We start from the raw sequence: 20816 nt of genomic DNA on the forward strand, positions 1-20816 counted from the left end.
AGCCCGGGCCCCGCCCCGTTGGCTGTTCCGCCCCCTCCAGGGCTGAGCCCCGCGCAATGCCCGAAGCAGAAACAAAGAGTCGCCGAGATCTGCCTCCTGGGCCGCCTTTTCACCCCCTCAGCCTGGAAGGCGTCCCAGAGAGGCCCCACCCCCAGCCTCCACGGAGACCCAGGAGGGAAGAAAAGCCGGGACCCGGTAGCCCTGAGGGGCTGCCGGGCCTGCGGCGCTTTCTCCGCCGCAGAGGGGTTGGGTGGGAGACGCAGGCGGGAAGGACCCTGTCCCAGCCGAGAGTCCTCTGTGGGGTCGAGGAATGGTGAGGATCACTGTTTGCACCAACCGTCTGGAAGAAACCGGGCGGCCAGCCGCTCGACCCCATCTGTCGAGATGTGAAACTTGGCCGCGCGGTCCGGGCGCGCGCTGCCTGCGCGGAAGGAGCCGCCTCCCTCCTTTCAGCGAACGCATTCGGGGTTCCCCCCTCCCGCCAAGTCCTTTGTCTAGAAGGGGACTGGCAGGCTCTGTCGTCGCCGTGTGCCCCCCTCCTTTCCCCAGCCTCTACCCCCTCCACTAACTTTCCTTTCTTCCCTTCTCTTTTCTTCCCTCTCTGGATGGGTAATCACAGGCTCCGCTGCCAAGCGCGCTGCGAGGAGCTGCTGCCCGTTCCCGTCGGTGCCCCTCCCCGCGGCAGCCTGGCCGAGTCCGCCCAGCCTGCCTAGGACGTCCCTGGCCCGCGCGCTCGGTTTCATTCAGTGGCCATGGGATGTTGCATCTGAGTTTTTCCTTTAGGCCAAAACTTTGTCCCGAGGTTTTTCTGAGAGGGTTTTATTCTCCAACAGCAACAACAACATGCGAATTCTTAAAACTAGTATTTATTTAGATTCAGGCAGTCAGGGAAATGGCAGAATCACCAGCCGTTTGCAGAATTCTACGCTCGCCAAGGCAAGTACTATTAGTATATTTTCTCCCAACGTTTTTGTTGTAAAATACACATGACAAAATTTGCCCTCTTAGCCATTTTAAGTGTACACTTCAGTGGCATTAAATAAACCCACAGTGCTGTGCAACATCGCCACCATGCATTTCCAGAACTCGTTTTATATTGTAAAACTGAAGCTCTGTACCCATGAACACTACGTCCGCATCCCCCCACCCAGCCCCTGCCACCCACCATTCCACATTCCTTCTCTATAACTGACTGTTCTAAGTGCCTCATACAAAGCTCTTACTATGTGACTGCAAGTAAGGTTCCCAAGTAAGTCATGTCCATTATAACACAGAGGCTGCCACGGTCAGCCTCACCATGCCTTCTAATGCTCGTGAAAGTTGAGAAACTCCCAGTCACCCAAATGAATGGTGGAAAGACAGGAGCCTGCCTGCAAAGAAAGCTTTAGGTTGAGCTCTTCAGATGCCCAGGGATTTGCTGTTGCACACGGGCTTAGGACAGTTTGGGTTCTGTGTTTTTCATGCAAATACTTCTGTAGCATCACTTAGCACTGAAAGAAGTGTGGTTCGGTGGAAAGCGTAGAATTTTGAAATGACACAGCCCTGTGTTCAAATCACAGCTTGACTGTTCACTAAGTCCTCTAGAGTCCAGCCATTCTCCTCTTACTCAGAAAGTTCATCTACCCAATGAGTTTCTGGTGAGATTGTTTTGGGAGGTGATGAACGTAGCACCTGGCATAGAACAGAGAGGGGATGGGGAGGCGAAACTCTCCCAGGTGAGCCTCTGCACCCCCCAGCAGTGGCACCCTCCACAGCCCAGGTGCGGTTTTCAGTAGGGCCCTTACACCTTCTTGCTTCTCCCAGTCAATGAGGCATCCACGCTGCTGCTTAGGAGTAGGGGAAAGGATGTAATGCACGCGAGAGGCAGTGTCCACACCGTGAGAAAAAAGTGGGACGGTGGCAGGAGGTGCGGGAGAGTGGGACAGGATTCTGCCCATGAAGCCCAGGATGCTGGAGGATGCTGGCCAGCACTTCCGGCCCATGAAGCCCAGGATGCTGGAGGATGCTGGCCAGCACTTCCGGCCCATGAAGCCCAGGATGCTGGAGGATGCTGGCCAGCACTTCCGGCCCATGAAGCCCAGGATGCTGGAGGATGCTGGCCAGCACTTCCGGCCCATGAAGCCCAGGATGCTGGAGGATGCTGGCCAGCACTTCCGGGAACAGAACCTTCCTGCTCTTTGGAAACTGCTGTGTGAGTGCTCGTTTGTTGCAGGGCTCAAACACGCAAAATCTTCATTTCAAGATTTTTTTCTCCACACTTGTCTTGACCCCCAAATAAGCAAGGTGTTCTGCCATGGGTTTCTATAGACACCCAGTACTTTACACACCACTCTCTTTTCCATTGCAAGTTATAATGGCCACGCTAAGCAGAATCCCATCATGATGAGAAGGATTTGGCTCAAAGCACAGACAGGAGTGCTTCCCATCTCCAGGCACCAAACTAGGCAAGAGGGCAACGGGCAAAGCCAGCCTTGCCTGAGTGTCGGTCAGTGCACGCCCCACGCACCGTGCCACCCCAACCCAGCTCTTCCTCCAAGAACGAGTGGGCGTCCTAATGGTGGGACGATCTATTTTGTCTAAATAGCGAAGAGTCTCAGTAACCCTTTTAAATTAATTGCTGTTCCTATAGCTAAAAGCATAACAGGCTTTGATTACATGCTAAATAGAATGAAACATAATCCTGAGTTAATTACATGGAGATAATTTTATAATTATATCATTCAATTTAAGAACCAATGTGTTGCTAACCTCCAACTTTAACAGGAGTGATTATTCAAAATAAAAACAGTCACAAATCTGAACCTTTTGAAGGACCCAGCAGAGCCATCTTCTCCTTTCCCTCAAGTGGCAGAGAACGCGCATCATTCAGCCATCCATCGTCCGTCCCCTACCTGCAAGTCCTCCCTCCGAAAAAGTGAAAACACTGGAAACTCCCAGAGGAAAGGGGCTGTCTGCGGAGAGCATTTCCCAGCATCAACCTGCCCTCATCCGCTGGAGTAGCCAATCTGCATTTCTGTGCTGCCCAGCTTGTATGTGGAAGTAATGTCCTAGGGTCCCTGACTCCAGGAGCCCCAGGCAGGATGCTCTGGTCTCTCATCAGGTATGAATGGAGTCTGTGGCCAGGAGCTGGGGTGAAGGTCAAAGCCCCAACCACCTCTACAGGTGGCTCACTTCCTGTCCCAAATACTAGTGCCCTTGGATGGGAGTGGCCACTACATCTAGCAGGACCAGGACTGGTAATCAATTTGTACCTGCAACTGTCTGTCGTAGTGTCCCCCACCCCCACCCACTAAGCTATAAAGGAAGAGGCTTTTGGTGGCCCTCTCAGGTGAGGTAGCTTTAGCAGGTGCTACTCTGGGGCCACTCTAGGCCTATTCCCATGACAGGCCTGCCTTTCCGAAGGCCAGAACATCAGGTCTGGATGGAGAGTTAAATGTTCTGATTCTTTTAAAGGTGATCAAAGACCAGCCGGGCCCATTGCCCCTGGGAACTCAGTGAGCCTTAGAATTTATTTTAGTGACTGCATACTGCCTCAGAGTAGGCGATTCCACCAGTGACTCATCACTCGCAGAGAGAAAAACATCTTTTATATGTAGAGACGGGAACGCGCCCTGTGGATTCAGAGCCCCAAGGAAACAAAAACAGCACGTCAGAGGAAGAATGTCATACAAACCCGCTGGAGTCACAAGGCAAAACAGCCCCCATACCTAACACCCGGCGTGACAATGGCCTTTGTGCCTGGCGCCGTCGGGGGGAGCTGGGCGCCTAGCGGGTGGGGCAGGCGGAAGTTGGACACATTTCCACGCAGGTGAGGCCATCCATGGGGTGATGCGGGTGTTGGGGCTCGCTGCTTTCGCTCCATGAAGATTTGCAGCCCCCCCCCCCCCCGCCAACCCACCCCGTCCCTTCCCCCCACAGGGGTATTTCATCCACACTGTTTTTTAAATGCTTCCTAGTCAAACTTGAATATGCAATGAGACGCGGGAGCTTTGTGGCGGAAATATAATTAAACTGGGGAAAGATGTAAAAGCTGAAGAATGGGATGACATCAGGCTGATTTCACACTCGGCAGTCGGATCGCTGGGCCCAAGCCGCGCTCTTGCCACGCAAGGCAGATCAAAGTGCCCTGCCACCGCTAAAAAGGCAAAAGGGGACTTAAGTATGCTAATCCCCAGGACAAATATATTTTAATCTTGTTAGAATACAAGTTAATGCTGCAGCTCAGTGGCTGGACTTGGTCAGACTGTAGAGATCCATTTTTATTTTAGCTATGAATGAACTAGACCTCTTGGTTTATTCATCGGTAATAAAAGTAAATTTACAAAACGAACCCCTCTTTGGGCTGTGTCACCCCCACCTTGAGCTCTCCTTACTGGGGACTGGGGAATTCCAGAGGCTTCCAAGATGGGAGCATCCCTAACACCATCCATCCTTCTCCGACCTGTCCCCTTCTGTAGAGCATCCTGATGGCCGAGGAAGGAACTCAGCTCACGCAGCAGAGAAGAAACAGGGAAACTCAGAAATTAATTAAAAGATTCTCCAAAGCAATCTGTTTCCCTTTAGGCTTGAGGTTTGACAACCAAACCAATTCCTTTCTGTCAGCCCTCTCACTTTAATTTTTGCAATGTCAATTTTCATTACTATTAATTATTTGCCAAGCTCCAACTGTACATTTGGCATTGCTCTGATGAGCAAGAAGCTCTCAGGTTCCTCCCTCTTTAAGTGTCGATTCCTGGAAGATATGAATATGCAAGTTTCTGCGTGTGTGTACATGTAAAATATTGGGCACACACAGAAGAAGAAATGTCAGCCTGTAGAGCTCCCCTTGAAATAAAATCACTGTGGTAAAATATTAAGCAGAACCACGGATATATCTGCACAGAGGAATGTGTGTGTGTGTGTGTGTGTGTGTGTGTGTGAGAGAGAGAGAGAGAGAGAGAGAGAGCCAGCCAGCGAGCCAGCACTTAACTGTAAGGTTACAGAAGGTTAAACGGCCCTGCAGAGCCTGCCTGCTAAATATTGCTGATGGCAGCCGCGTCTAAAAGGCAATTTCTGTCTTTCTGCTCTAGCGTGTGTTAGAATTCCCTCTGCCTCAGGCAGAAAACCTGACTCCCACTAAAGTGTGCTGCACAGCCCTGCATTCCAAAGCCCGTCTGTGCCCTTCCGGCTCCCTGGCCTCAGCAGGGGGGGCGGGTGCAGGAGGCTATGCGTGCACACACAGTCCCCCAGGCAGGCCAGGCAACTGGCAGCCCGAGGGGAGGGGCAGCTGGCAGCAGTATCCCCCTCCCCCACAGAGAGCTTGGAAGGTTGGGAGGAATCCACCCACCCCCGACTGTCCCTGGTTTCCAGGACTCGGGAATGTCCATCCCTGCCATATTTTTGTCTGTGTGGGAAGCAGACACACTGTCACTACTGTAAGCACACAATTGATAAATGGTGAGTTTCCAAATTCTCGGGAAGAAAAGCTGGACAAAGACCCTAGAAGGGAAGTGTCTCCCATATTCGTGTTTCTCCTAATCCCTTCAGTGTTCTGCCCTTTAGCTCTAGCCAGCTTAGTGCACACTCTAGCACTTCCATTGTAGTTCTTGTTCTGGAAGTCACATTTCCCAGGCATTGGTGTAATGTCTCTTCCTGTCTCAAATAATAATAACACCCAATGTTGATTGAGTTCCTACTAGGTCTCAGTGTAGGAGTTTCTGAGGGCGGCCGTAACAGTAGCACACACTGAGAGGGTCACACGACAGAAGTCTATTCTCCGAGTCCTGGAGGCTAGAAGGCCAAAATCAAGGTGTCAGCTGGGCTCTCTCTGAAGGCTGCAGGGGAGACCCTTCTCGCCTCTTCCTGGCTTTTTGTGAAGGCTGGCAACCCCTCACTCCAATCTCTGTCTTTGCTGTCACACGGCCTTCTGCCCTGTGTCTGTACCCAAATTTCCCTTTGCTTATAAGGACACCAGTTACATTAGATTTGGGCCCCCCTTAATTCTGTGTGACCTCCTCTGATCACATCTGTATGGCCCTATTTCCAAATAAGGTTCCGTTCACATATTCCCAGGACATGAATTTGGGGGTACACTGTTCTACCCAGGACAGCCAATACTCAGCATTGTATGTGGGTTATCTTCAGTCACTCTCATAATGCACCCCACCAAGTGGCTACTGGTCTTAACACCGTTTTACGGGGGAGAGGACTGAGGTCAGGGAAGGGAAGCTATCTGGGCTGGCCAGGGTGTGTGGGGCTGTGTGAGCTCTTATTTGCTGTGTGGCATTGCTCTCCGCGACCTTGGCTGGTTTACATCACCAGCAACATAATCCTGACTTGGTTTAGGCCTGGCCAGATTGCATGTGTGTGTCCCCAGGGAGACGCTGTCCCCCGGCACCGACGACATGCACGTGAACTTGCCTCGTAATCTGCAAGGGTGAAGCAAACACCGATGGCACTGGTGTCATGCCTGCTGTGCCTTTTCCTCTCTGGGCCTTGGTTTCCTCATCTGAAACCTGCAGATAATAGAATTAACTTGAAAGCCTGCAGTGACAATCACATGAGAGAGTGATTGTCACATGAGAGAGAGATCCCATGGGCACTGGGATCCCGCCTGGTGTACAGTGAGCACTCAGTAAGTGTCTGCCAGGGCTGGCTGTGATTTTCCAACTGCAGACATAGCGAATAATGAACTCGTATGTGCTATCCTTTGGTTGTTTCAGTTCCCTGTAAGTCCCGGCTCCCTCCTCGTCTCTCCTGGAAATCTGAGGCTCTGCAGCAGCCTGATGCCACCCTCAGGGCTCTGGAACCGGCAGGCCAGAGGGAGACACCACGCAGCCTGCCACCGCTCCTTACCTGCTGTGCCTTGGTTTCCTCTATGCTAGATGGGGGAATTAATCTGCCTCAGAGGACTGTTGAACTTAGACACGCAACAAGCCCGGCACAGAATACATGCTCAGTCAAAGGCAGTGACTGTTCTTACGGAGGCAGGAGCCAACTGGGATCCTCCTTGCCCACTGCAGGTCATGCCATCTCAGGGTTCCCTTGGGTGCTCTGCATTGCACGTGCCCAGTAAGGTGCTGAGCACACGGAGAGCACTCACGCACTCATTAGCACGGAGCCGTTACTGTTGCTGCTAGTATTACTGCTTGGCTGACTTCCCATGTGAGGGAATCTGGTTCCCATAGAGCAGACCCATAAGGTCTAGAGCTGAACTTCTCAAAGTGGAAGCTAAAGAACTTTTTATGAGGCTGGGAAATACAGGAACATAAAACTGAAAATGACTGGACACATAATTTTGCATCAAATCAAGCAACATGTTGTTTTCAGCGGAGAGCCAAGGAAGGTGTTCGATTATAATATTTGGGGAAAAGCTAAGGATGGAGCCCTCCCTTTCCCAGCTTCTTCAGTGGCCCCTGGAGCACATCTGCAGTGGAGACAAGCTGCAGGGCCCTCCCTTGTCTGGGGCTTTGCCTGGCCTCTGTCTTCATCTCTTTCTGGGCTCCACCAAGCCTTGGCCTCAGGGTGCTGAGAGACCAGGGATGCAATACGCTTGCCTCCACCAAAGGGGCACCAATAACAACAATCGTGAGCATCTGCCAGGTGCTCAGGAGCAGGATGCGCTGTGCCAGGCACTTCACAGGTCACCTCACTTACCGCTCACAAAATCCGGTGGGGTGAGTCCTGGGACTAGTACAGGACAGTCCTAGGGAGGCATTGAGAGGGTGAGCCAGCCACCCAAAGCCACAGAGCTGAGATCTATCCCTCCCCAAGTCACTGCATTTTAGAGAGAGTCACTGAGTGGGCAGGGGAGGCACTAATCCCAAGGAGTAGCTAGTCCACGATGGAAACGGGGGCATCGGCACACAAGGACAAGTATTTGGTGAAGAGGACTGTGGCATGGAGTGTGCTCCCCAGACATTCCATCTGCACCTGCCTGTTTCCCAGCCTCCTTTGTCATTAGGTTGAGGACATCAGCTTAGTACTGACCAATGGTCTGGGAGCAAAAGTGACCGCATAGCACCCTTTGGTCCAAGGCTCTTAAGAGTGGATGTGGTTCTCCATGTCCTTTTTCTTTCCCTGCCTTTACAACTCTGGATGCCTCAAGTTAGATGATGCGGTCAGGACACTGAAGTGCACATTTCCTTGATCCTTGCATGACTGTGTGGAGCAGAGTGCCTCCAACTCACTTTGGACACATACAGCTAGGTCAGTGAGATGTTGCAGTTAACTTAGAGCACCAAAGGCCAGCTCACTCTGGCCATACATGACCTACCTGGAACCCTGCACAACACGACAAAGTGACAACAGCCTGGCCCTCCTGACACTAGGGCCAGCCCCTGTCCTGAGAGAAGAGAGATGGCCTCCTTGTCCTGACTCTTTATATTTATATTCTTATTCTTTCCCACTTCTTGCTCTATGTGCCTAAACCTAGACTAGAGGGGGAAGATTATGTTTTGGACATCATGCCCAAATTGTTCCCTTTATGATAATGACTGGTTCCCATTGTTATAACTACTCAATGTTCAATTAGGAAATGGCAAGATGGCTCATCTGAAAATTTTTCTTGAGGACTGAGAATGTAAAGCTGAGAATGAGTTAAATGATACATCACGTTTTCCTGGTATGTGTTACATCTGCTGCTGTGTTAAAGCCGTTTGAGTGATTCCACACACCCTTTCCTCACTCAGGGTTCTGATGTGACATGTTTGAACATGTTGACTTTAGCACCATTCTTGCAACGTCCTTGATATCGTAAAAAGCAAACGCTCATGCAGTTCAGTGCTTTTCCAGTGCCTCCCTCCGCTGCCCGTGGAAGGTGGTGATTCTGGGTGACACTTGCCTAACTCAAATACATTTATATCTTCATCTCTACTCACTTAGTAGGAGAAAGTCCTATATTTGTGCGGACTTGTATGACCCCTCCACTCAAAAATATAAAGTGTGCACACACTACGGAATACCATAAGCAGTGAGATGTTCTTTTCCTTGTTTTTCAGTGTTCATTGACCTACATTTGGAGTTTCATATTTGCTAGTATAGAGATAGAAGGTGGTGGAGAAACAGGCTGCCCTGCACAGTTGAGCAGGTTGTTCACTGCACAGAGCAGCCCGCTGAGGTGGTTGAGTTAAAACCCAGCTTAGATTCTGTTTGCTAAGCTTTGTGTCCTGGCATAGGGAGACATCCACTTCAGGAAGCATAAAGGCACCACCCACTCACCAAGGTGTTACTGCCAAAAGAGGGAGAATTCCCCTAATTTGTACAAAGACATGAGTGGGTTCCAGTAGCCTGGTAGAGAGGGGCCAAGGGAGTACAGAAAAAGGGGGTGGAGAAGAGGCAGTGACTACAGTATCAAGACAGGAGTGCCAGCACCTTATTTTTATTTAAAAACAAGATGAAACTCAAAAACAAAAAAAAACTCAACAGTCGCAAAAACAAACAGCCACTGCCAAGGTCTCTTGAGAATTAGGCTTGTTTTCACGTACAGCGCACAGAGGCAGGCAGACCTCATTTTCTTGTAGCCCACTTTATCGTGCTTCACAGAGAGTGCGTTTTTGCAAATTGAAGGTTTGTGGCAACCCTGTGTCAAGCAAGTCTATCAGCACCATTTTCCCAATAGCACATGCTCACTTTTGTCCTGTGTCACGCTTTGGTAATTTTCACAATATTTCAAACTTTGTCATTATTATGATATCTCTCATGGTGATCTGTGATCAGTGATCTTTGATGTTATTCCTGGAATTGTCGTGGGGTGCCATGAACGGCACCATATAAGATGATGAACTTAATTGATAAACGTTGTGTGTGTTCTGATTGCTCCACTGATTGGCCGTTTCTGGTCTCCCTCCCTCTCCTGGGGCCTCCCCATTCCCTGAGACACAAAAACATTGTTGGGTTTCAACAACATTGAAACCCAACCACAGCCTGTAAGTGTTCAAGTAAAAGAAGGGTCACATTATCTTTCAGTTTCAATCAAAAGCTAGAAATGATTAAGCTTAGTGAGGAAGCCATGGTGAAAGCCAAGATAGGCTGAAAGCTGGGCCTCTTGTGCCAGTTAGCCAAGTTGTGAATAAAAAGGAAAAGTTTTTGAAGGAAATTAAAAGTGCTATGCCAGTGAACACACAACTGCTAAGAAAGTGACACAAGCTCCTTGCTGATATGGAGCGAGATTTAGTGCTTTGGATAGAAGATCAAGCCAGCCACAACATTCCCTGCAGCCACAGCCTAATCCAGAGCAAGGCCCTAACTCTCTTCAATTCTGTGAAGGCCAAGGGAGGTAAGGAAGCTGCAAAAGAAAAGTTTGAAGCTGGCAGAGGTTGGTTCATGAGGTTTAAGGAAGGAAGCCGTCTCCATAACATAAAAGTGCAAGGTGAAATAACAAGTGCTGATGGAGAAGCTGCAGCAAGTTCTTTAGAAGATCTAGCTAAGACCGTCAATGAAGATGGCTCCACTAAACAACAGACTTTCAGTGTAGACCAAACAGCCTTCTATTGGAAGAAGATGCCTTCTAGGACTTTCATGGCTGGAGAGAAGTCAATAACTGGCTTCAAATCTTCAAAGGTCAGGCTCACTCTCTTGTGGGGAGATAATGCAGCTGGTGACTTTAAGCTGAAGCCAATTTTACCAATCCAAACATCCTAGGGCTCTTAAGGATTATGTTAAATCTACTCTGCCTGTGCTCTATAAATGGACCAACAAAGCCTGGATAACAGCACATCTGTGTACAGTATGGTTTGCTGAATACTTTAAGCCCACTGTTAAGACTTACTTCTTAGGAAAATGATTCTTTCCAAAATATTGCTACTTATTGACAGTGCACCTGGTCACCCAAGATCTCTACTGGAGATGTACAAGGAGATTAATGTTGTTGTTTGTTTGTTTGTTTGTTTGTTTTGAGACAGAGTCTTGTTCTCTCCCCCAGGCTGGAGTGCAGTGGCATGGAGTGATCTTGGCTCACTGCAACCTCTGCCTCCCAGGGTCAAGCAATTCTCCTGCCTCAACCTCCCAAGTAGCTAGGATTACAGGCACCCACCACCACGCCCAGCTAATTTTTGTAGTTTTAGTAGAGACAGGGTTTCACCATGTTGGCCAGGCTGGTCTCGAACTCCTGACCTCAACTGATCCTCCCGCCTTGGACTCCCAAAGTACTGGGATTACAGGCGTGAGGCACCATGCCTGGCTTGAATGTTGTTTTCATGCCTGCTCACACAACATCCATTCTGCAGCCCATAGATCATGGAGTCATTTCTACTTTCAAGTCTTATTATTTGAGAAATACATTTCATAAGGCCATAGCTGCCATAGATAGTGAGTCCTCTGATGGAGCTGGGTGAGGTAAACTGAAAGCCTTTTGGAAAGGATTTACCATTTGAGATGTCATTAAGAACATTCATAATTCATAAGAGAAGATCAATTATCAATATTCACAGGAGTTTGGAAGAAGTTTATTTTAACCCACATGGATGACTTTCAGAAGCTCAAGACTTGCATGGAGAAAGTATCTGTAGATGTGGTGGAAACAAAAAGAGAAATGGGATTAGAAGTGAAGCCTGAAGATGGGACTGAATTGCTGCAATCTCGTAATCAGACTTGAACAGATAAGGAGTTGTTTCTCGTGGATGAACAAAGAAACTGGTTTCTTGGCCAGGCACAGATTACAGGCTCACCCCTGAAATCCCAGCAACTTGGGAGGCTGAGGCGCGCAGACAACTTGAACCTAAGAGTTTGAGACCAGCTTGGGCAACATGGCGAGACCCCATCTCTACAAAAAATAAAAAAATTAGTCGGGCGTGGTGTTGCACACCTGTAGCTACTCAGGAGGCTGAGGCAGGAGGATCACTTGAGTCTGGGAAGTCAGGATTGCAGTAAGCCAAGACCATGCTGCTGCACTCCAGCCTGGGCAATACAGTGAAACCCTGTCTTTTTTTAAAAAAAAAAAAAAGGCCAGGCGTGGTGGTTCATGCCTGTAATCCCAGCACTTTGGGAGGTCAAGACAGGTGGATCACTTGTGGTCAGGAGTTCGAGAGCAGTCTGGCCAACGTAGCGAAACCCCATCTCTACTAAAAATACAAAAATTAGCCATTCGTGGTGGCACATGCCTGTAGTCACAGCTACTTGGGAAGCTGAGGTGGGAGAATTGCTTCAACCCAGGAGGCGAAGGTTGCAGTGAGCCGAGATCGCGCCACTGCACTCCGGCCTGGGTGACAGAGTGAGGCTTCATCTCAAAAAAAAAAAAAAAGGGGGGGGGGCGGTTTCTTGAGATGGAATCTACTATTACCGGTGAAGAGGCTGTGAATATTGTTGGAATGACAACAAAGGATTTAGAATATCACATCAACTTAGCTGATAAAGCAGCAGGGTTTGAGAGAATTGTCTCTAATATTGGAAGAAGTTCTACTGCAGGTAAAATGCTATCAAACAGCATCACATGCTAGAGAAGTCTTTCATGAAAGGAAAAGTCAATTGATGTGGCAAAATTCATTGTCTTATTTTAAGAAATTGCCACGACCACCCCAACCTTCAGCACCCTGATCAGTCACTAGCCATCAACATCAACAAGACCCTCGACCAGCAAAAAGATTATGATTTGTTGAAGATTCATATGATTGTTAGCATTTTTTAGCAATAACATATTTTTAATTAAGTTTTTTAGAGTTGTTTACACTATACGGTAGTCTATTAAGCATGCAATAACATTATTGTATTTTTTTAGAATAATGTTATTGCAGGCCGAACGCGGTGGCTCATGCCTGTAATCCCAGCAATTTGGGAGGCCCTGGAAGGTGGATCACTTGAGGTCAGGAGTTTAAGACCAGCCTGGCCAACATGGTGAAACCTCATCTCAACCAAAAAAAAAAAAAATACAAAAATTAGCCAGGCGTGGTGGTGCATACCTGTAGTCCCAGCTACTTGGGAGGCTGAGGCATGAGAATTGCTTGAACCCGGGAGGTGGAGGTTGCAGTGAGCTGAGAGCATACCACTGCACTCCAGCCTGGGTGACAGGGTAAGATCTTGTCTCAAAAGAAAAAAAAAATAATAATGTTATTGCATACCTAATAGACTGCAATATAGTGTAAACATAGTATAAGAAACTAAAAAATTCAAGTGACTCGATTTACTGCAATATTCATTTTATTGTAGTGATCTGGAACTGAACTCACAATATCTCTGAGATATACCTATATATATTTATATATAGGGTATCTATTTCTCAGCCGGTAATCACTTCTCTCCTCCCCTTGACCCCTTCTTTGTGATGAAGTATGCTTTCCCATGCTCTTTGATGTTGAGCTTGGCTATGTGACTTGCTTTGGTCAATGAAATATTTGCAGATGTCTTTGGCTTTACTTTCACGCTGTGGTGATTGGCTATGAAGAGAGCATGCTCCAGGTATCCTGGACTCCAGGATGAACACACGTAATGCAGACCTGAACCCACCCTGCACCCCTGCAGCAAAACCGCCCCACTGAGCTCACGCTTAGGTCAGGCAAACTGCAGTGGACCCACAGACCCATGAGCATAGGGGGAATTGCCTACTCTTAGCAGCCACTGAATCCTGTCCTGATTTGTTGATGCAGGATGATGATGGTGATAGCTGACTCAAATGGCCTCTATCAAAATTAATTCCTTGTCCACATATAGAACTTGGGAACTGATTTTTGGAGGGTTTAAAAGAATCGTCCTGACCCAGCTTTAATTTTAAATTCCATGTAAAGTTTAAGCTTGACATTTCAAAGTTTCTGATTTCTATTTAACTTCTTGGCTCTCAGTGGTGTCTACTCACTGCTCATTGAGAGTTACCTGTAAATCTCCCCAATTCCATTCAGCACTACAAAATGATTAAGTGCTGACTCCCATTGTTCTCTTCCAATGGTAAGGCCAACATGCAGTCTCAGAACAGTCATTAGATGTGAAATGAGGCTGAACACAACTGGGAACCTTGTGGTGCTGGGTCCAAGCCCTCCCAAGTGGATCCCCTTTGTATAAAGTTCTTTCATGTTTTGGGGTGATTTTTTGACCCATATATTTGTCCCAAGTCGTGTAATAAGCTTTGCTCGTGGTATTCCCTAAGACAAGATCGAATAATTTCCCAAAGTTCCTCACCTACGCTAGAGGACCTGTGTTTCTCTGCTCCTCGTAGCCTGGCAGCAGAGACCTGGAGTGGCCTAGGGCGAGGCTGTGACTGCATCACCTGTCCAATGCCACATCCTTCTTCCTCACGCACATGGCCCATCAAAGCCAGAACATGATCAGAATATGCTCAGAACACGCTCAGAACATGCCCAGAGCACACTTGGAACATGCTCAGAACACACTCAACACACTTAGAACACGCTCAGACCATGCTCAGAACATGCTCAGAACACGCTCAGAACAGGCTCAGAACAGACTCGGAATACACTCAGAACATGCTCAGAACATGCTCAGAACAGACTCGGAATACACTCAGAACATGCTCAGAACACGCTCAGAACAGACTCGGAATACACTCAGAACATACTCAGAACATGCTCAGAACATGCTCGGAACATGCTCAGAACATGCTCATGCTTAGAAACACAGAACTTGCTCGGAAAATGTTTGGAACACGCTCAGAACACGCTCAGAACAGACTCGGAATACACTCAGAACATGCTCAGAACATGCTCAGAACAGACTCGGAATACACTCAGAACATACTCAGAACATGCTCAGAATAGGCTCAGAACACAGAACATGCTCAGAACACACGCGGAACATGCTCAGAACATGCTCATGCTTAGAAACACAGAACTTGCTCGGAACATGTTTGGAACATGCTCAGAACACACTCAGAACATGTTTATAACATGCTCACAACAGGCTCAGAACACACTTGGAACATGCTTGGAACATGCTCAGAGCACACTCAGAACATGCTTGGAACATGCTCAGTACACACTCAGAACATGTTTATAACATGCTCACAACAGGCTCAGAACAGGCTCAGAACAGACTCGGAATACACTCAGAACATACTCAGAACATGCTCAGAATAGGCTCAGAACACAGAACATGCTCAGAACACACTGAGAACATGTTTATAACACGCTCAGAACCGACTCGGAATACACTCAGAACATACTCAGAACATGCTCAGAACATGCTCGGAACACGCTCAGAACATGCTCAGAACACACGCAGAACATGCTCAGAACATGCTCATGCTTAGAAACACAGAACTTGCTCGGAACATGTTTGGAACACGCTCAGAACACGCTCAGAACAGACTCGGAATACACTCAGAACATACTCAGAACATGCTCAGAACATGCTCGGAACACGCTCAGAACATGCTCAGAACATGCTCAGAACAGACTCGGAATACACTCAGAACATACTCAGAACATGCTCAGAACAGGTTCAGAACACAGAACATGCTCAGAACAGACTCGGAATACACTCAGAACATACTCAGAACATGCTCAGAATAGGCTCAGAACACAGAACATGCTCAGAACATGCTCAGAACACACGCGGAACATGCTCAGAACATGCTCATGCTTAGAAACACAGAACTTGCTCGGAACATGTTTGGAACATGCTCAGAACACACTCAGAACATGTTTATAACATGCTCACAACAGGCTCAGAACACACTTGGAACATGCTCAGAACACGCTCAGAACAGGCTCAGAACACACTCAGAACATGCTCGGAACACACTCAGAACAGGCTCGGAACACATTCAGAACACACTCAGAGCATGCTCAGAACACGCTCAGCTCTGCTCTGTGTCAGCTTCCTGAGTAGCCCCACCCATGACGCCTTCGTAGGCAAGCGGGGGCTTTCCAAGTCCTCATTCATGCTGCTTTCCGGTGCAAGAATACTGCCTCAAGGAAACATTAAAATTATCATAGAGAAGCAGAGAAAATACCAGGATTTTCAGGAGTGGACTTGACAGACGTTTGCCTGATGTGTGAAACGGGTGGCTGTAGGAGAAGGTGTCCATCACACTTACGGGCAGACGGAGAAGCTCATTCGCTCATGCTGTCAACCCTCACTGGGTGTCTAGCAGGGACCAGACGCAGGTCTCAGCCCTGAGAGTGCAGGGGGCACATGGTCAGGTAAGCCCCAGCTTTCAGGGAGCTTGTGTCTCAGTGAAATGCCAGGAGAGGGCCACTTGGGGAGCACTGGTCACTTACATGGGATGATAGTGGTGTCCCCCAAGACAGGAAAGCAGGACTTTTTCCTACACACGTGCCACTCTGAATCTAAGCATTTCCTTTGTTTCTTTGATGTCCAGACCCAAAGTGTACAGCGACTTTTCTTTCTTGCTGCTTTTCCTCTCTGCTCTTATCACAAACGAAGTCCTTCCAGCCGGAGCCTCAGTCTCTTCCTCCCTCCGTGGCTTCCTGCTTTCTCTTCCACGCTGTATTGATTTTCTTTTCCCCCAACGTTGGCTTCTGTGCTAATGCCTTATTCTAGTGAGGGAGGCTAACAGCGGGATTTCGGGGACTGAGGCAAGGCCGTGAGGAACTCGTGGGCGGGGAGGCCTTTGTTCTGCAAATCTTGGCGTGCAGTTTGCACTCTCCGTTCAATTAGGATCAGACTTGAAGAGGAGACAGGGCAAAGGTGACTCATCCTGTCTTTTTCAATTTCAGCATTTTGTGTAACACCATGTTCCAAATCAATGTAAAAACCGCAATAACAAAATTATTACTCGCCATAACTGAAGCCCATCCTGTGGCCCACAGAGAGAGCCAGGGAGTCTCAGGTGTGTGTGCGAGAAGAGGCTCAACTCTTCCCTCCACTGCCTCCTCATAGAGGAAGGACCGAGGGCTCGCACCCAATAATATACAGTGATAGGAAGAACTCCTGTGATATCAGAAGAATCCACTCAAGAGGTGTTCGACGGGACTGCGTTTCAGAGACTTCCTTTTGGTACGCCCAGCCTCTTAAAGCCTAACACATAAATGGAGCCTCTTCTGGAGGGAGGAAAAAAGACCAGAATGCATTGCACGCAATGTGCTGCCTCATACCCGATGTACAGGAGTCTCCGCAGTGGGAATCCTGCCATGGGCACTCGCAAACCACATCTTTGACCACACAATGAGCTTCAGGTTTGTTTAAAAAAAAAAAAAAAAAAAAAGTCTGGCCCTATCTAAGCAGCTGTGCCGGAAGCTGCAGCTGAGGCCCACACCACTGTGGACAGCCCAGGCAGCTTCGGATCTCCTGCAGCTGTGCCGCATTGCTACTGCCTGGGACCTGGTCATCTGCCAGCAGGATGACCGCGGGAGTAGGAAAGACAGCTCCCTGTCATGACAGACACATGGGCGAGCAGCAGTGTGCACACGTGTGGGTGTGTGCATGTCCATGCATGCGTGTGAGTGAGGCATTTGCGGGGGCGAGGCTCTGTCTGTTTCCCTGTTTGATGCCAAATGTTAATTGCTTTGAGGACCAGAAATCAAACCGTGATGCAGTGAAAAACAGAACAAAACAGCTTCCCACAGGCATTTGGGGGACTAACTGGGCGGCCACTCAGAGCCTCTGAGTTTCGATCCCCTGCTGTTTAAAGGATGCTGGGGGGACTCCCAGTCTCTAAGACCAGGAAGGGGGCTGGTGATCATCAAGGCCAGCAGAGCTCTTAGGGAAGTTCAGGGCATGTCTGACCCGAACCCCGGCCCCTCCATGGGTCCCTGTGCTGTGTGTGCAGTCAGGCCCAGTGGAACCCCATAGGCATGTCTGACCCGAATCCCGGCCCCTCCATGGGTCTCCGTGCTGTGTCTGCAGTCAGGCCCAGTGGAACCCCAAAGGCATGTCTGACCCGAACCCCGGCCCCTCCATGGGTCCCCGTGCTGTGTCTGCAGTCAGGCCCAGTGGAACCCCAAAGGCATGTCTGACCCGAACCCCGGCCTCTCCATGGGTCCCCGTGCTGTGTCTGCAGTCAGGCCCAGTGGAACCCCAAAGACGGGAGTCAGAAAAGGGTGTTCTTCATGGAGGAGGAGTCTAGGGCCAGAGGCTGTTCGCTTGGTCCTTCAGCCCTCACTGCCTACAGGGGTCCAGGGCTCCGGGAGGCCATACAGGGATACAGCAACGCCGAGCTCCCACTGGACAGACGTGACTCTGTTCACCATGGCTCCGTCGCGGAGGCCCAGGAAGGGCAGAGAATCATTCTTACTTAGCACAAGGTGCTTGTTGACCTATACAAAATTAATTTCTTGACTGTCGCTGAGAATTCCCAGTGGAGATGTTCACATCAGAGAGAACTAAGCACACAATTGCCTGTTATCTGACAGCCTGAACAAAGGCCAGCAGGTACCTGGCTGGCTGGGGAGACCGGGGTAAAGGCAGATTTTTGCGAGTTCAGCGGTGAGGCCTCAAAGAAGCAAGACACGCCTCCATGGCTGCAGCTCCATGCGCCACACCAGCCACCGCCAAGGTATCCAGAGCAGGGCTGGGGCCAGGGCGCCTGGCTCTGAAGCTTGACTGTGCCTCTCCTAGCTGTGTGCCCCTGGGGATGGGACTCAACCTCTCTGTGCCTCAGGTTTGGCATCTGTAAACAGGGATGGGAAATTGAGTCCTTTCTTCACCTGGGGACTCTTGTGTGCCTTGCCCGCTTCAAATCATCTGCTCCACCTATTGCTTTGTACCCAGGCCAGTGGGCAAAATCCAGCCGTGCCCACGGCAGCTCCGGGCACAGCAGGCTGCAAGAAGCCAACCCAGGAGGCCTCTGTCTCCTCCACAGACCCTACTTGTCACTCTCATCTGGTTCCATGATTCCCAACCTTTGCAGGTAAAAGGATCTCTTTTTGGCTGGGCGCGGTGGCTCAAGACTGTAATCCCAGCACTTTTGGAGGCTGAGGTGGGCGGATCACTTGAGGTCAGGAGCTCAAGTCCAGCCTGGCCAACATGGTGAAACCCTGTCTCTACTAAAAATACAAAAATTAGCTGGGCATGGTGGCGGGTGCCTGTAATCCCAGCCACTCGGGAGGCTGAGGCAGGAGAATCGCTTGAACCCAGGAGGCAGAGGTTGCAGTGAGCTGAGATTGCGCCACTGCACTCCAGCCTGGGTGACAGAGCGAGACTCCATTTCAAAAAAAAAATCTATTTTTTAATATCTACAGACTTTGAGGTCTATAGCCAGACAGTAGTTATATTTTTAGTACTTTCTGAGAAAACATACAAAGTCAAACAAACAATTCTGGGCTCCAAGGGGCTTTTAAAAGGCTCTGCATTTTGTCAGTCACAATGGCACCCACCTATATATTTGAGGCCTGATTTACATACACATGAATAAGCCTACACACAAGCACGTATGCGTTCAGAAATACATATATCCGTGATACATATGTATAAATACATACATCCACAGATACATATATGTAAAGCTTGGGTGCCATAACAGAGTGTCCCCAAAATACAGTGACCTAGGGAATGCAGGAGTTTGCTTCTGTCACGACATCCTCCTGCTGTTAACGGGCCCCAGACCGTGGGGCAGCTGTGTTCCTAGGGGTCATTTAGAAACCCAGGCACGGCCGGGCACTGTGGCTCACACCTGTAATCCCAGCACTTTGGGAGGCCGAGGAGGCCGGATCACGAGGTCAGGAAATCGAGACCATCCTGGCTAACACGGTGAAACCCCATCTGTACTGAAAATACAAAAAAGTAGCCGGGCGTGGTGGTGGGCGCCTGTAGTTCCAGCTACTCGGGAGGCTGAGGCAGGAGAATGGCGTGAACCCAGGAGGAGGAGCTTGCAGTGAGCCGAGATTGTGCCACTGCACTCCAGCCTGGGGGACAGAGCGAGACTCTGTCTCAAAAAATAAAAAAGAAAGAAAAGAAAAGAAAAGAAATCCAGCCTCCTCCTGGGTGCTGCCTGATGGAACTTCTGTGATGACGGAAGTGACCTGAGCAGGTGCTGTCCCATCCCGTGGCCACCAGTCCCTGTGGCTACTGGGCATTTGAATTGAGCTAGTGCAACTGAGGAAACAAATTTTAAATTTTATTTAATTTGAATTGGTTTTAATAAAGTGGCACATGGGGCTCGTGGCTATTGTGCTGGAGAGCACGGCTCTCCTCGTCCCCAGGGCCTCGCTGCCATCTGCCCGGCCAAAGCTGTGAGTGGCCTCACTGTCCAGACTCCGCGGCTGGAAGTGTGGAGAGGTGGCAAGGCCCGCGTCTGGAGGCCAAGCCTGACCTTCCTTGAGAAAATGTCACCACATGGTCACACTCAAGCACGAGGAGGCTGGGAATGTGCTCTGACCAGGCAGCACGTGCTGGCTCCAAGTGCAGGACTCAGAGAGGAGGAAAGGAATCCTGGAGCTCAGGGATCTGAGCCAGGCCATCTCAACCCAACGCCTGCTATTTATTCTGGATCTGAAGGACATTCATCAGGACTCTATGCCTTCAGGGGACTGTGGTGAGAGGGTGGGGAACACTTAACTTAGCTCAGCCGTCTACTCAAGTCCTCATTCATTCAACGCCACAGGCGAGCGAGAGCTACACTTGGGGTATAGGATGCCCTGGGGAGCTCCCAGGAGATGGTGCAGCCCCCACTGCTGGCCCTCCTCTGACCTCCTTCAGCCTCTGGCACTAAGACATTGTCTGTGGTGTGGCCCTCTTTTTAAAAATTGCGTTTTCGTTATTTGGGGTATATACACCCAGCCGTGGAAATGTGGACCATATGGTAATTCTAGGTTTCGTTTTTTGGGGAGCCGTCATCTAGCATTCCACGGTGGCTGAGCCATTTTTCCCTCCCACCACAGGGTACAAGAGCCCCAGTTCCTCCCCATCTTCACCAGTGCTTGTTATTTGCTGGTTTTCATAGCCGTGGTCTGGGCCTCCAGACAGGGCATGGTGTCCTCCCCGCAGCGGGAGAC

General features: G+C 49.4%; 1 pseudogene; it reads left to right on the forward strand.

The window, feature by feature from the left end:
- The first annotated feature begins 1935 nt into the window (after nucleotides 1-1935).
- Nucleotides 1936-10889, forward strand: LOC134810639 (tigger transposable element-derived protein 1-like; annotated as a pseudogene).
- The last annotated feature ends 9927 nt before the right edge of the window (nucleotides 10890-20816 follow it).

This window comes from Pan troglodytes, chromosome 6 (genome assembly GCF_028858775.2).
Source record: "Pan troglodytes isolate AG18354 chromosome 6, NHGRI_mPanTro3-v2.0_pri, whole genome shotgun sequence".
Classification (NCBI taxonomy): domain Eukaryota; kingdom Metazoa; phylum Chordata; class Mammalia; order Primates; family Hominidae; genus Pan; species Pan troglodytes.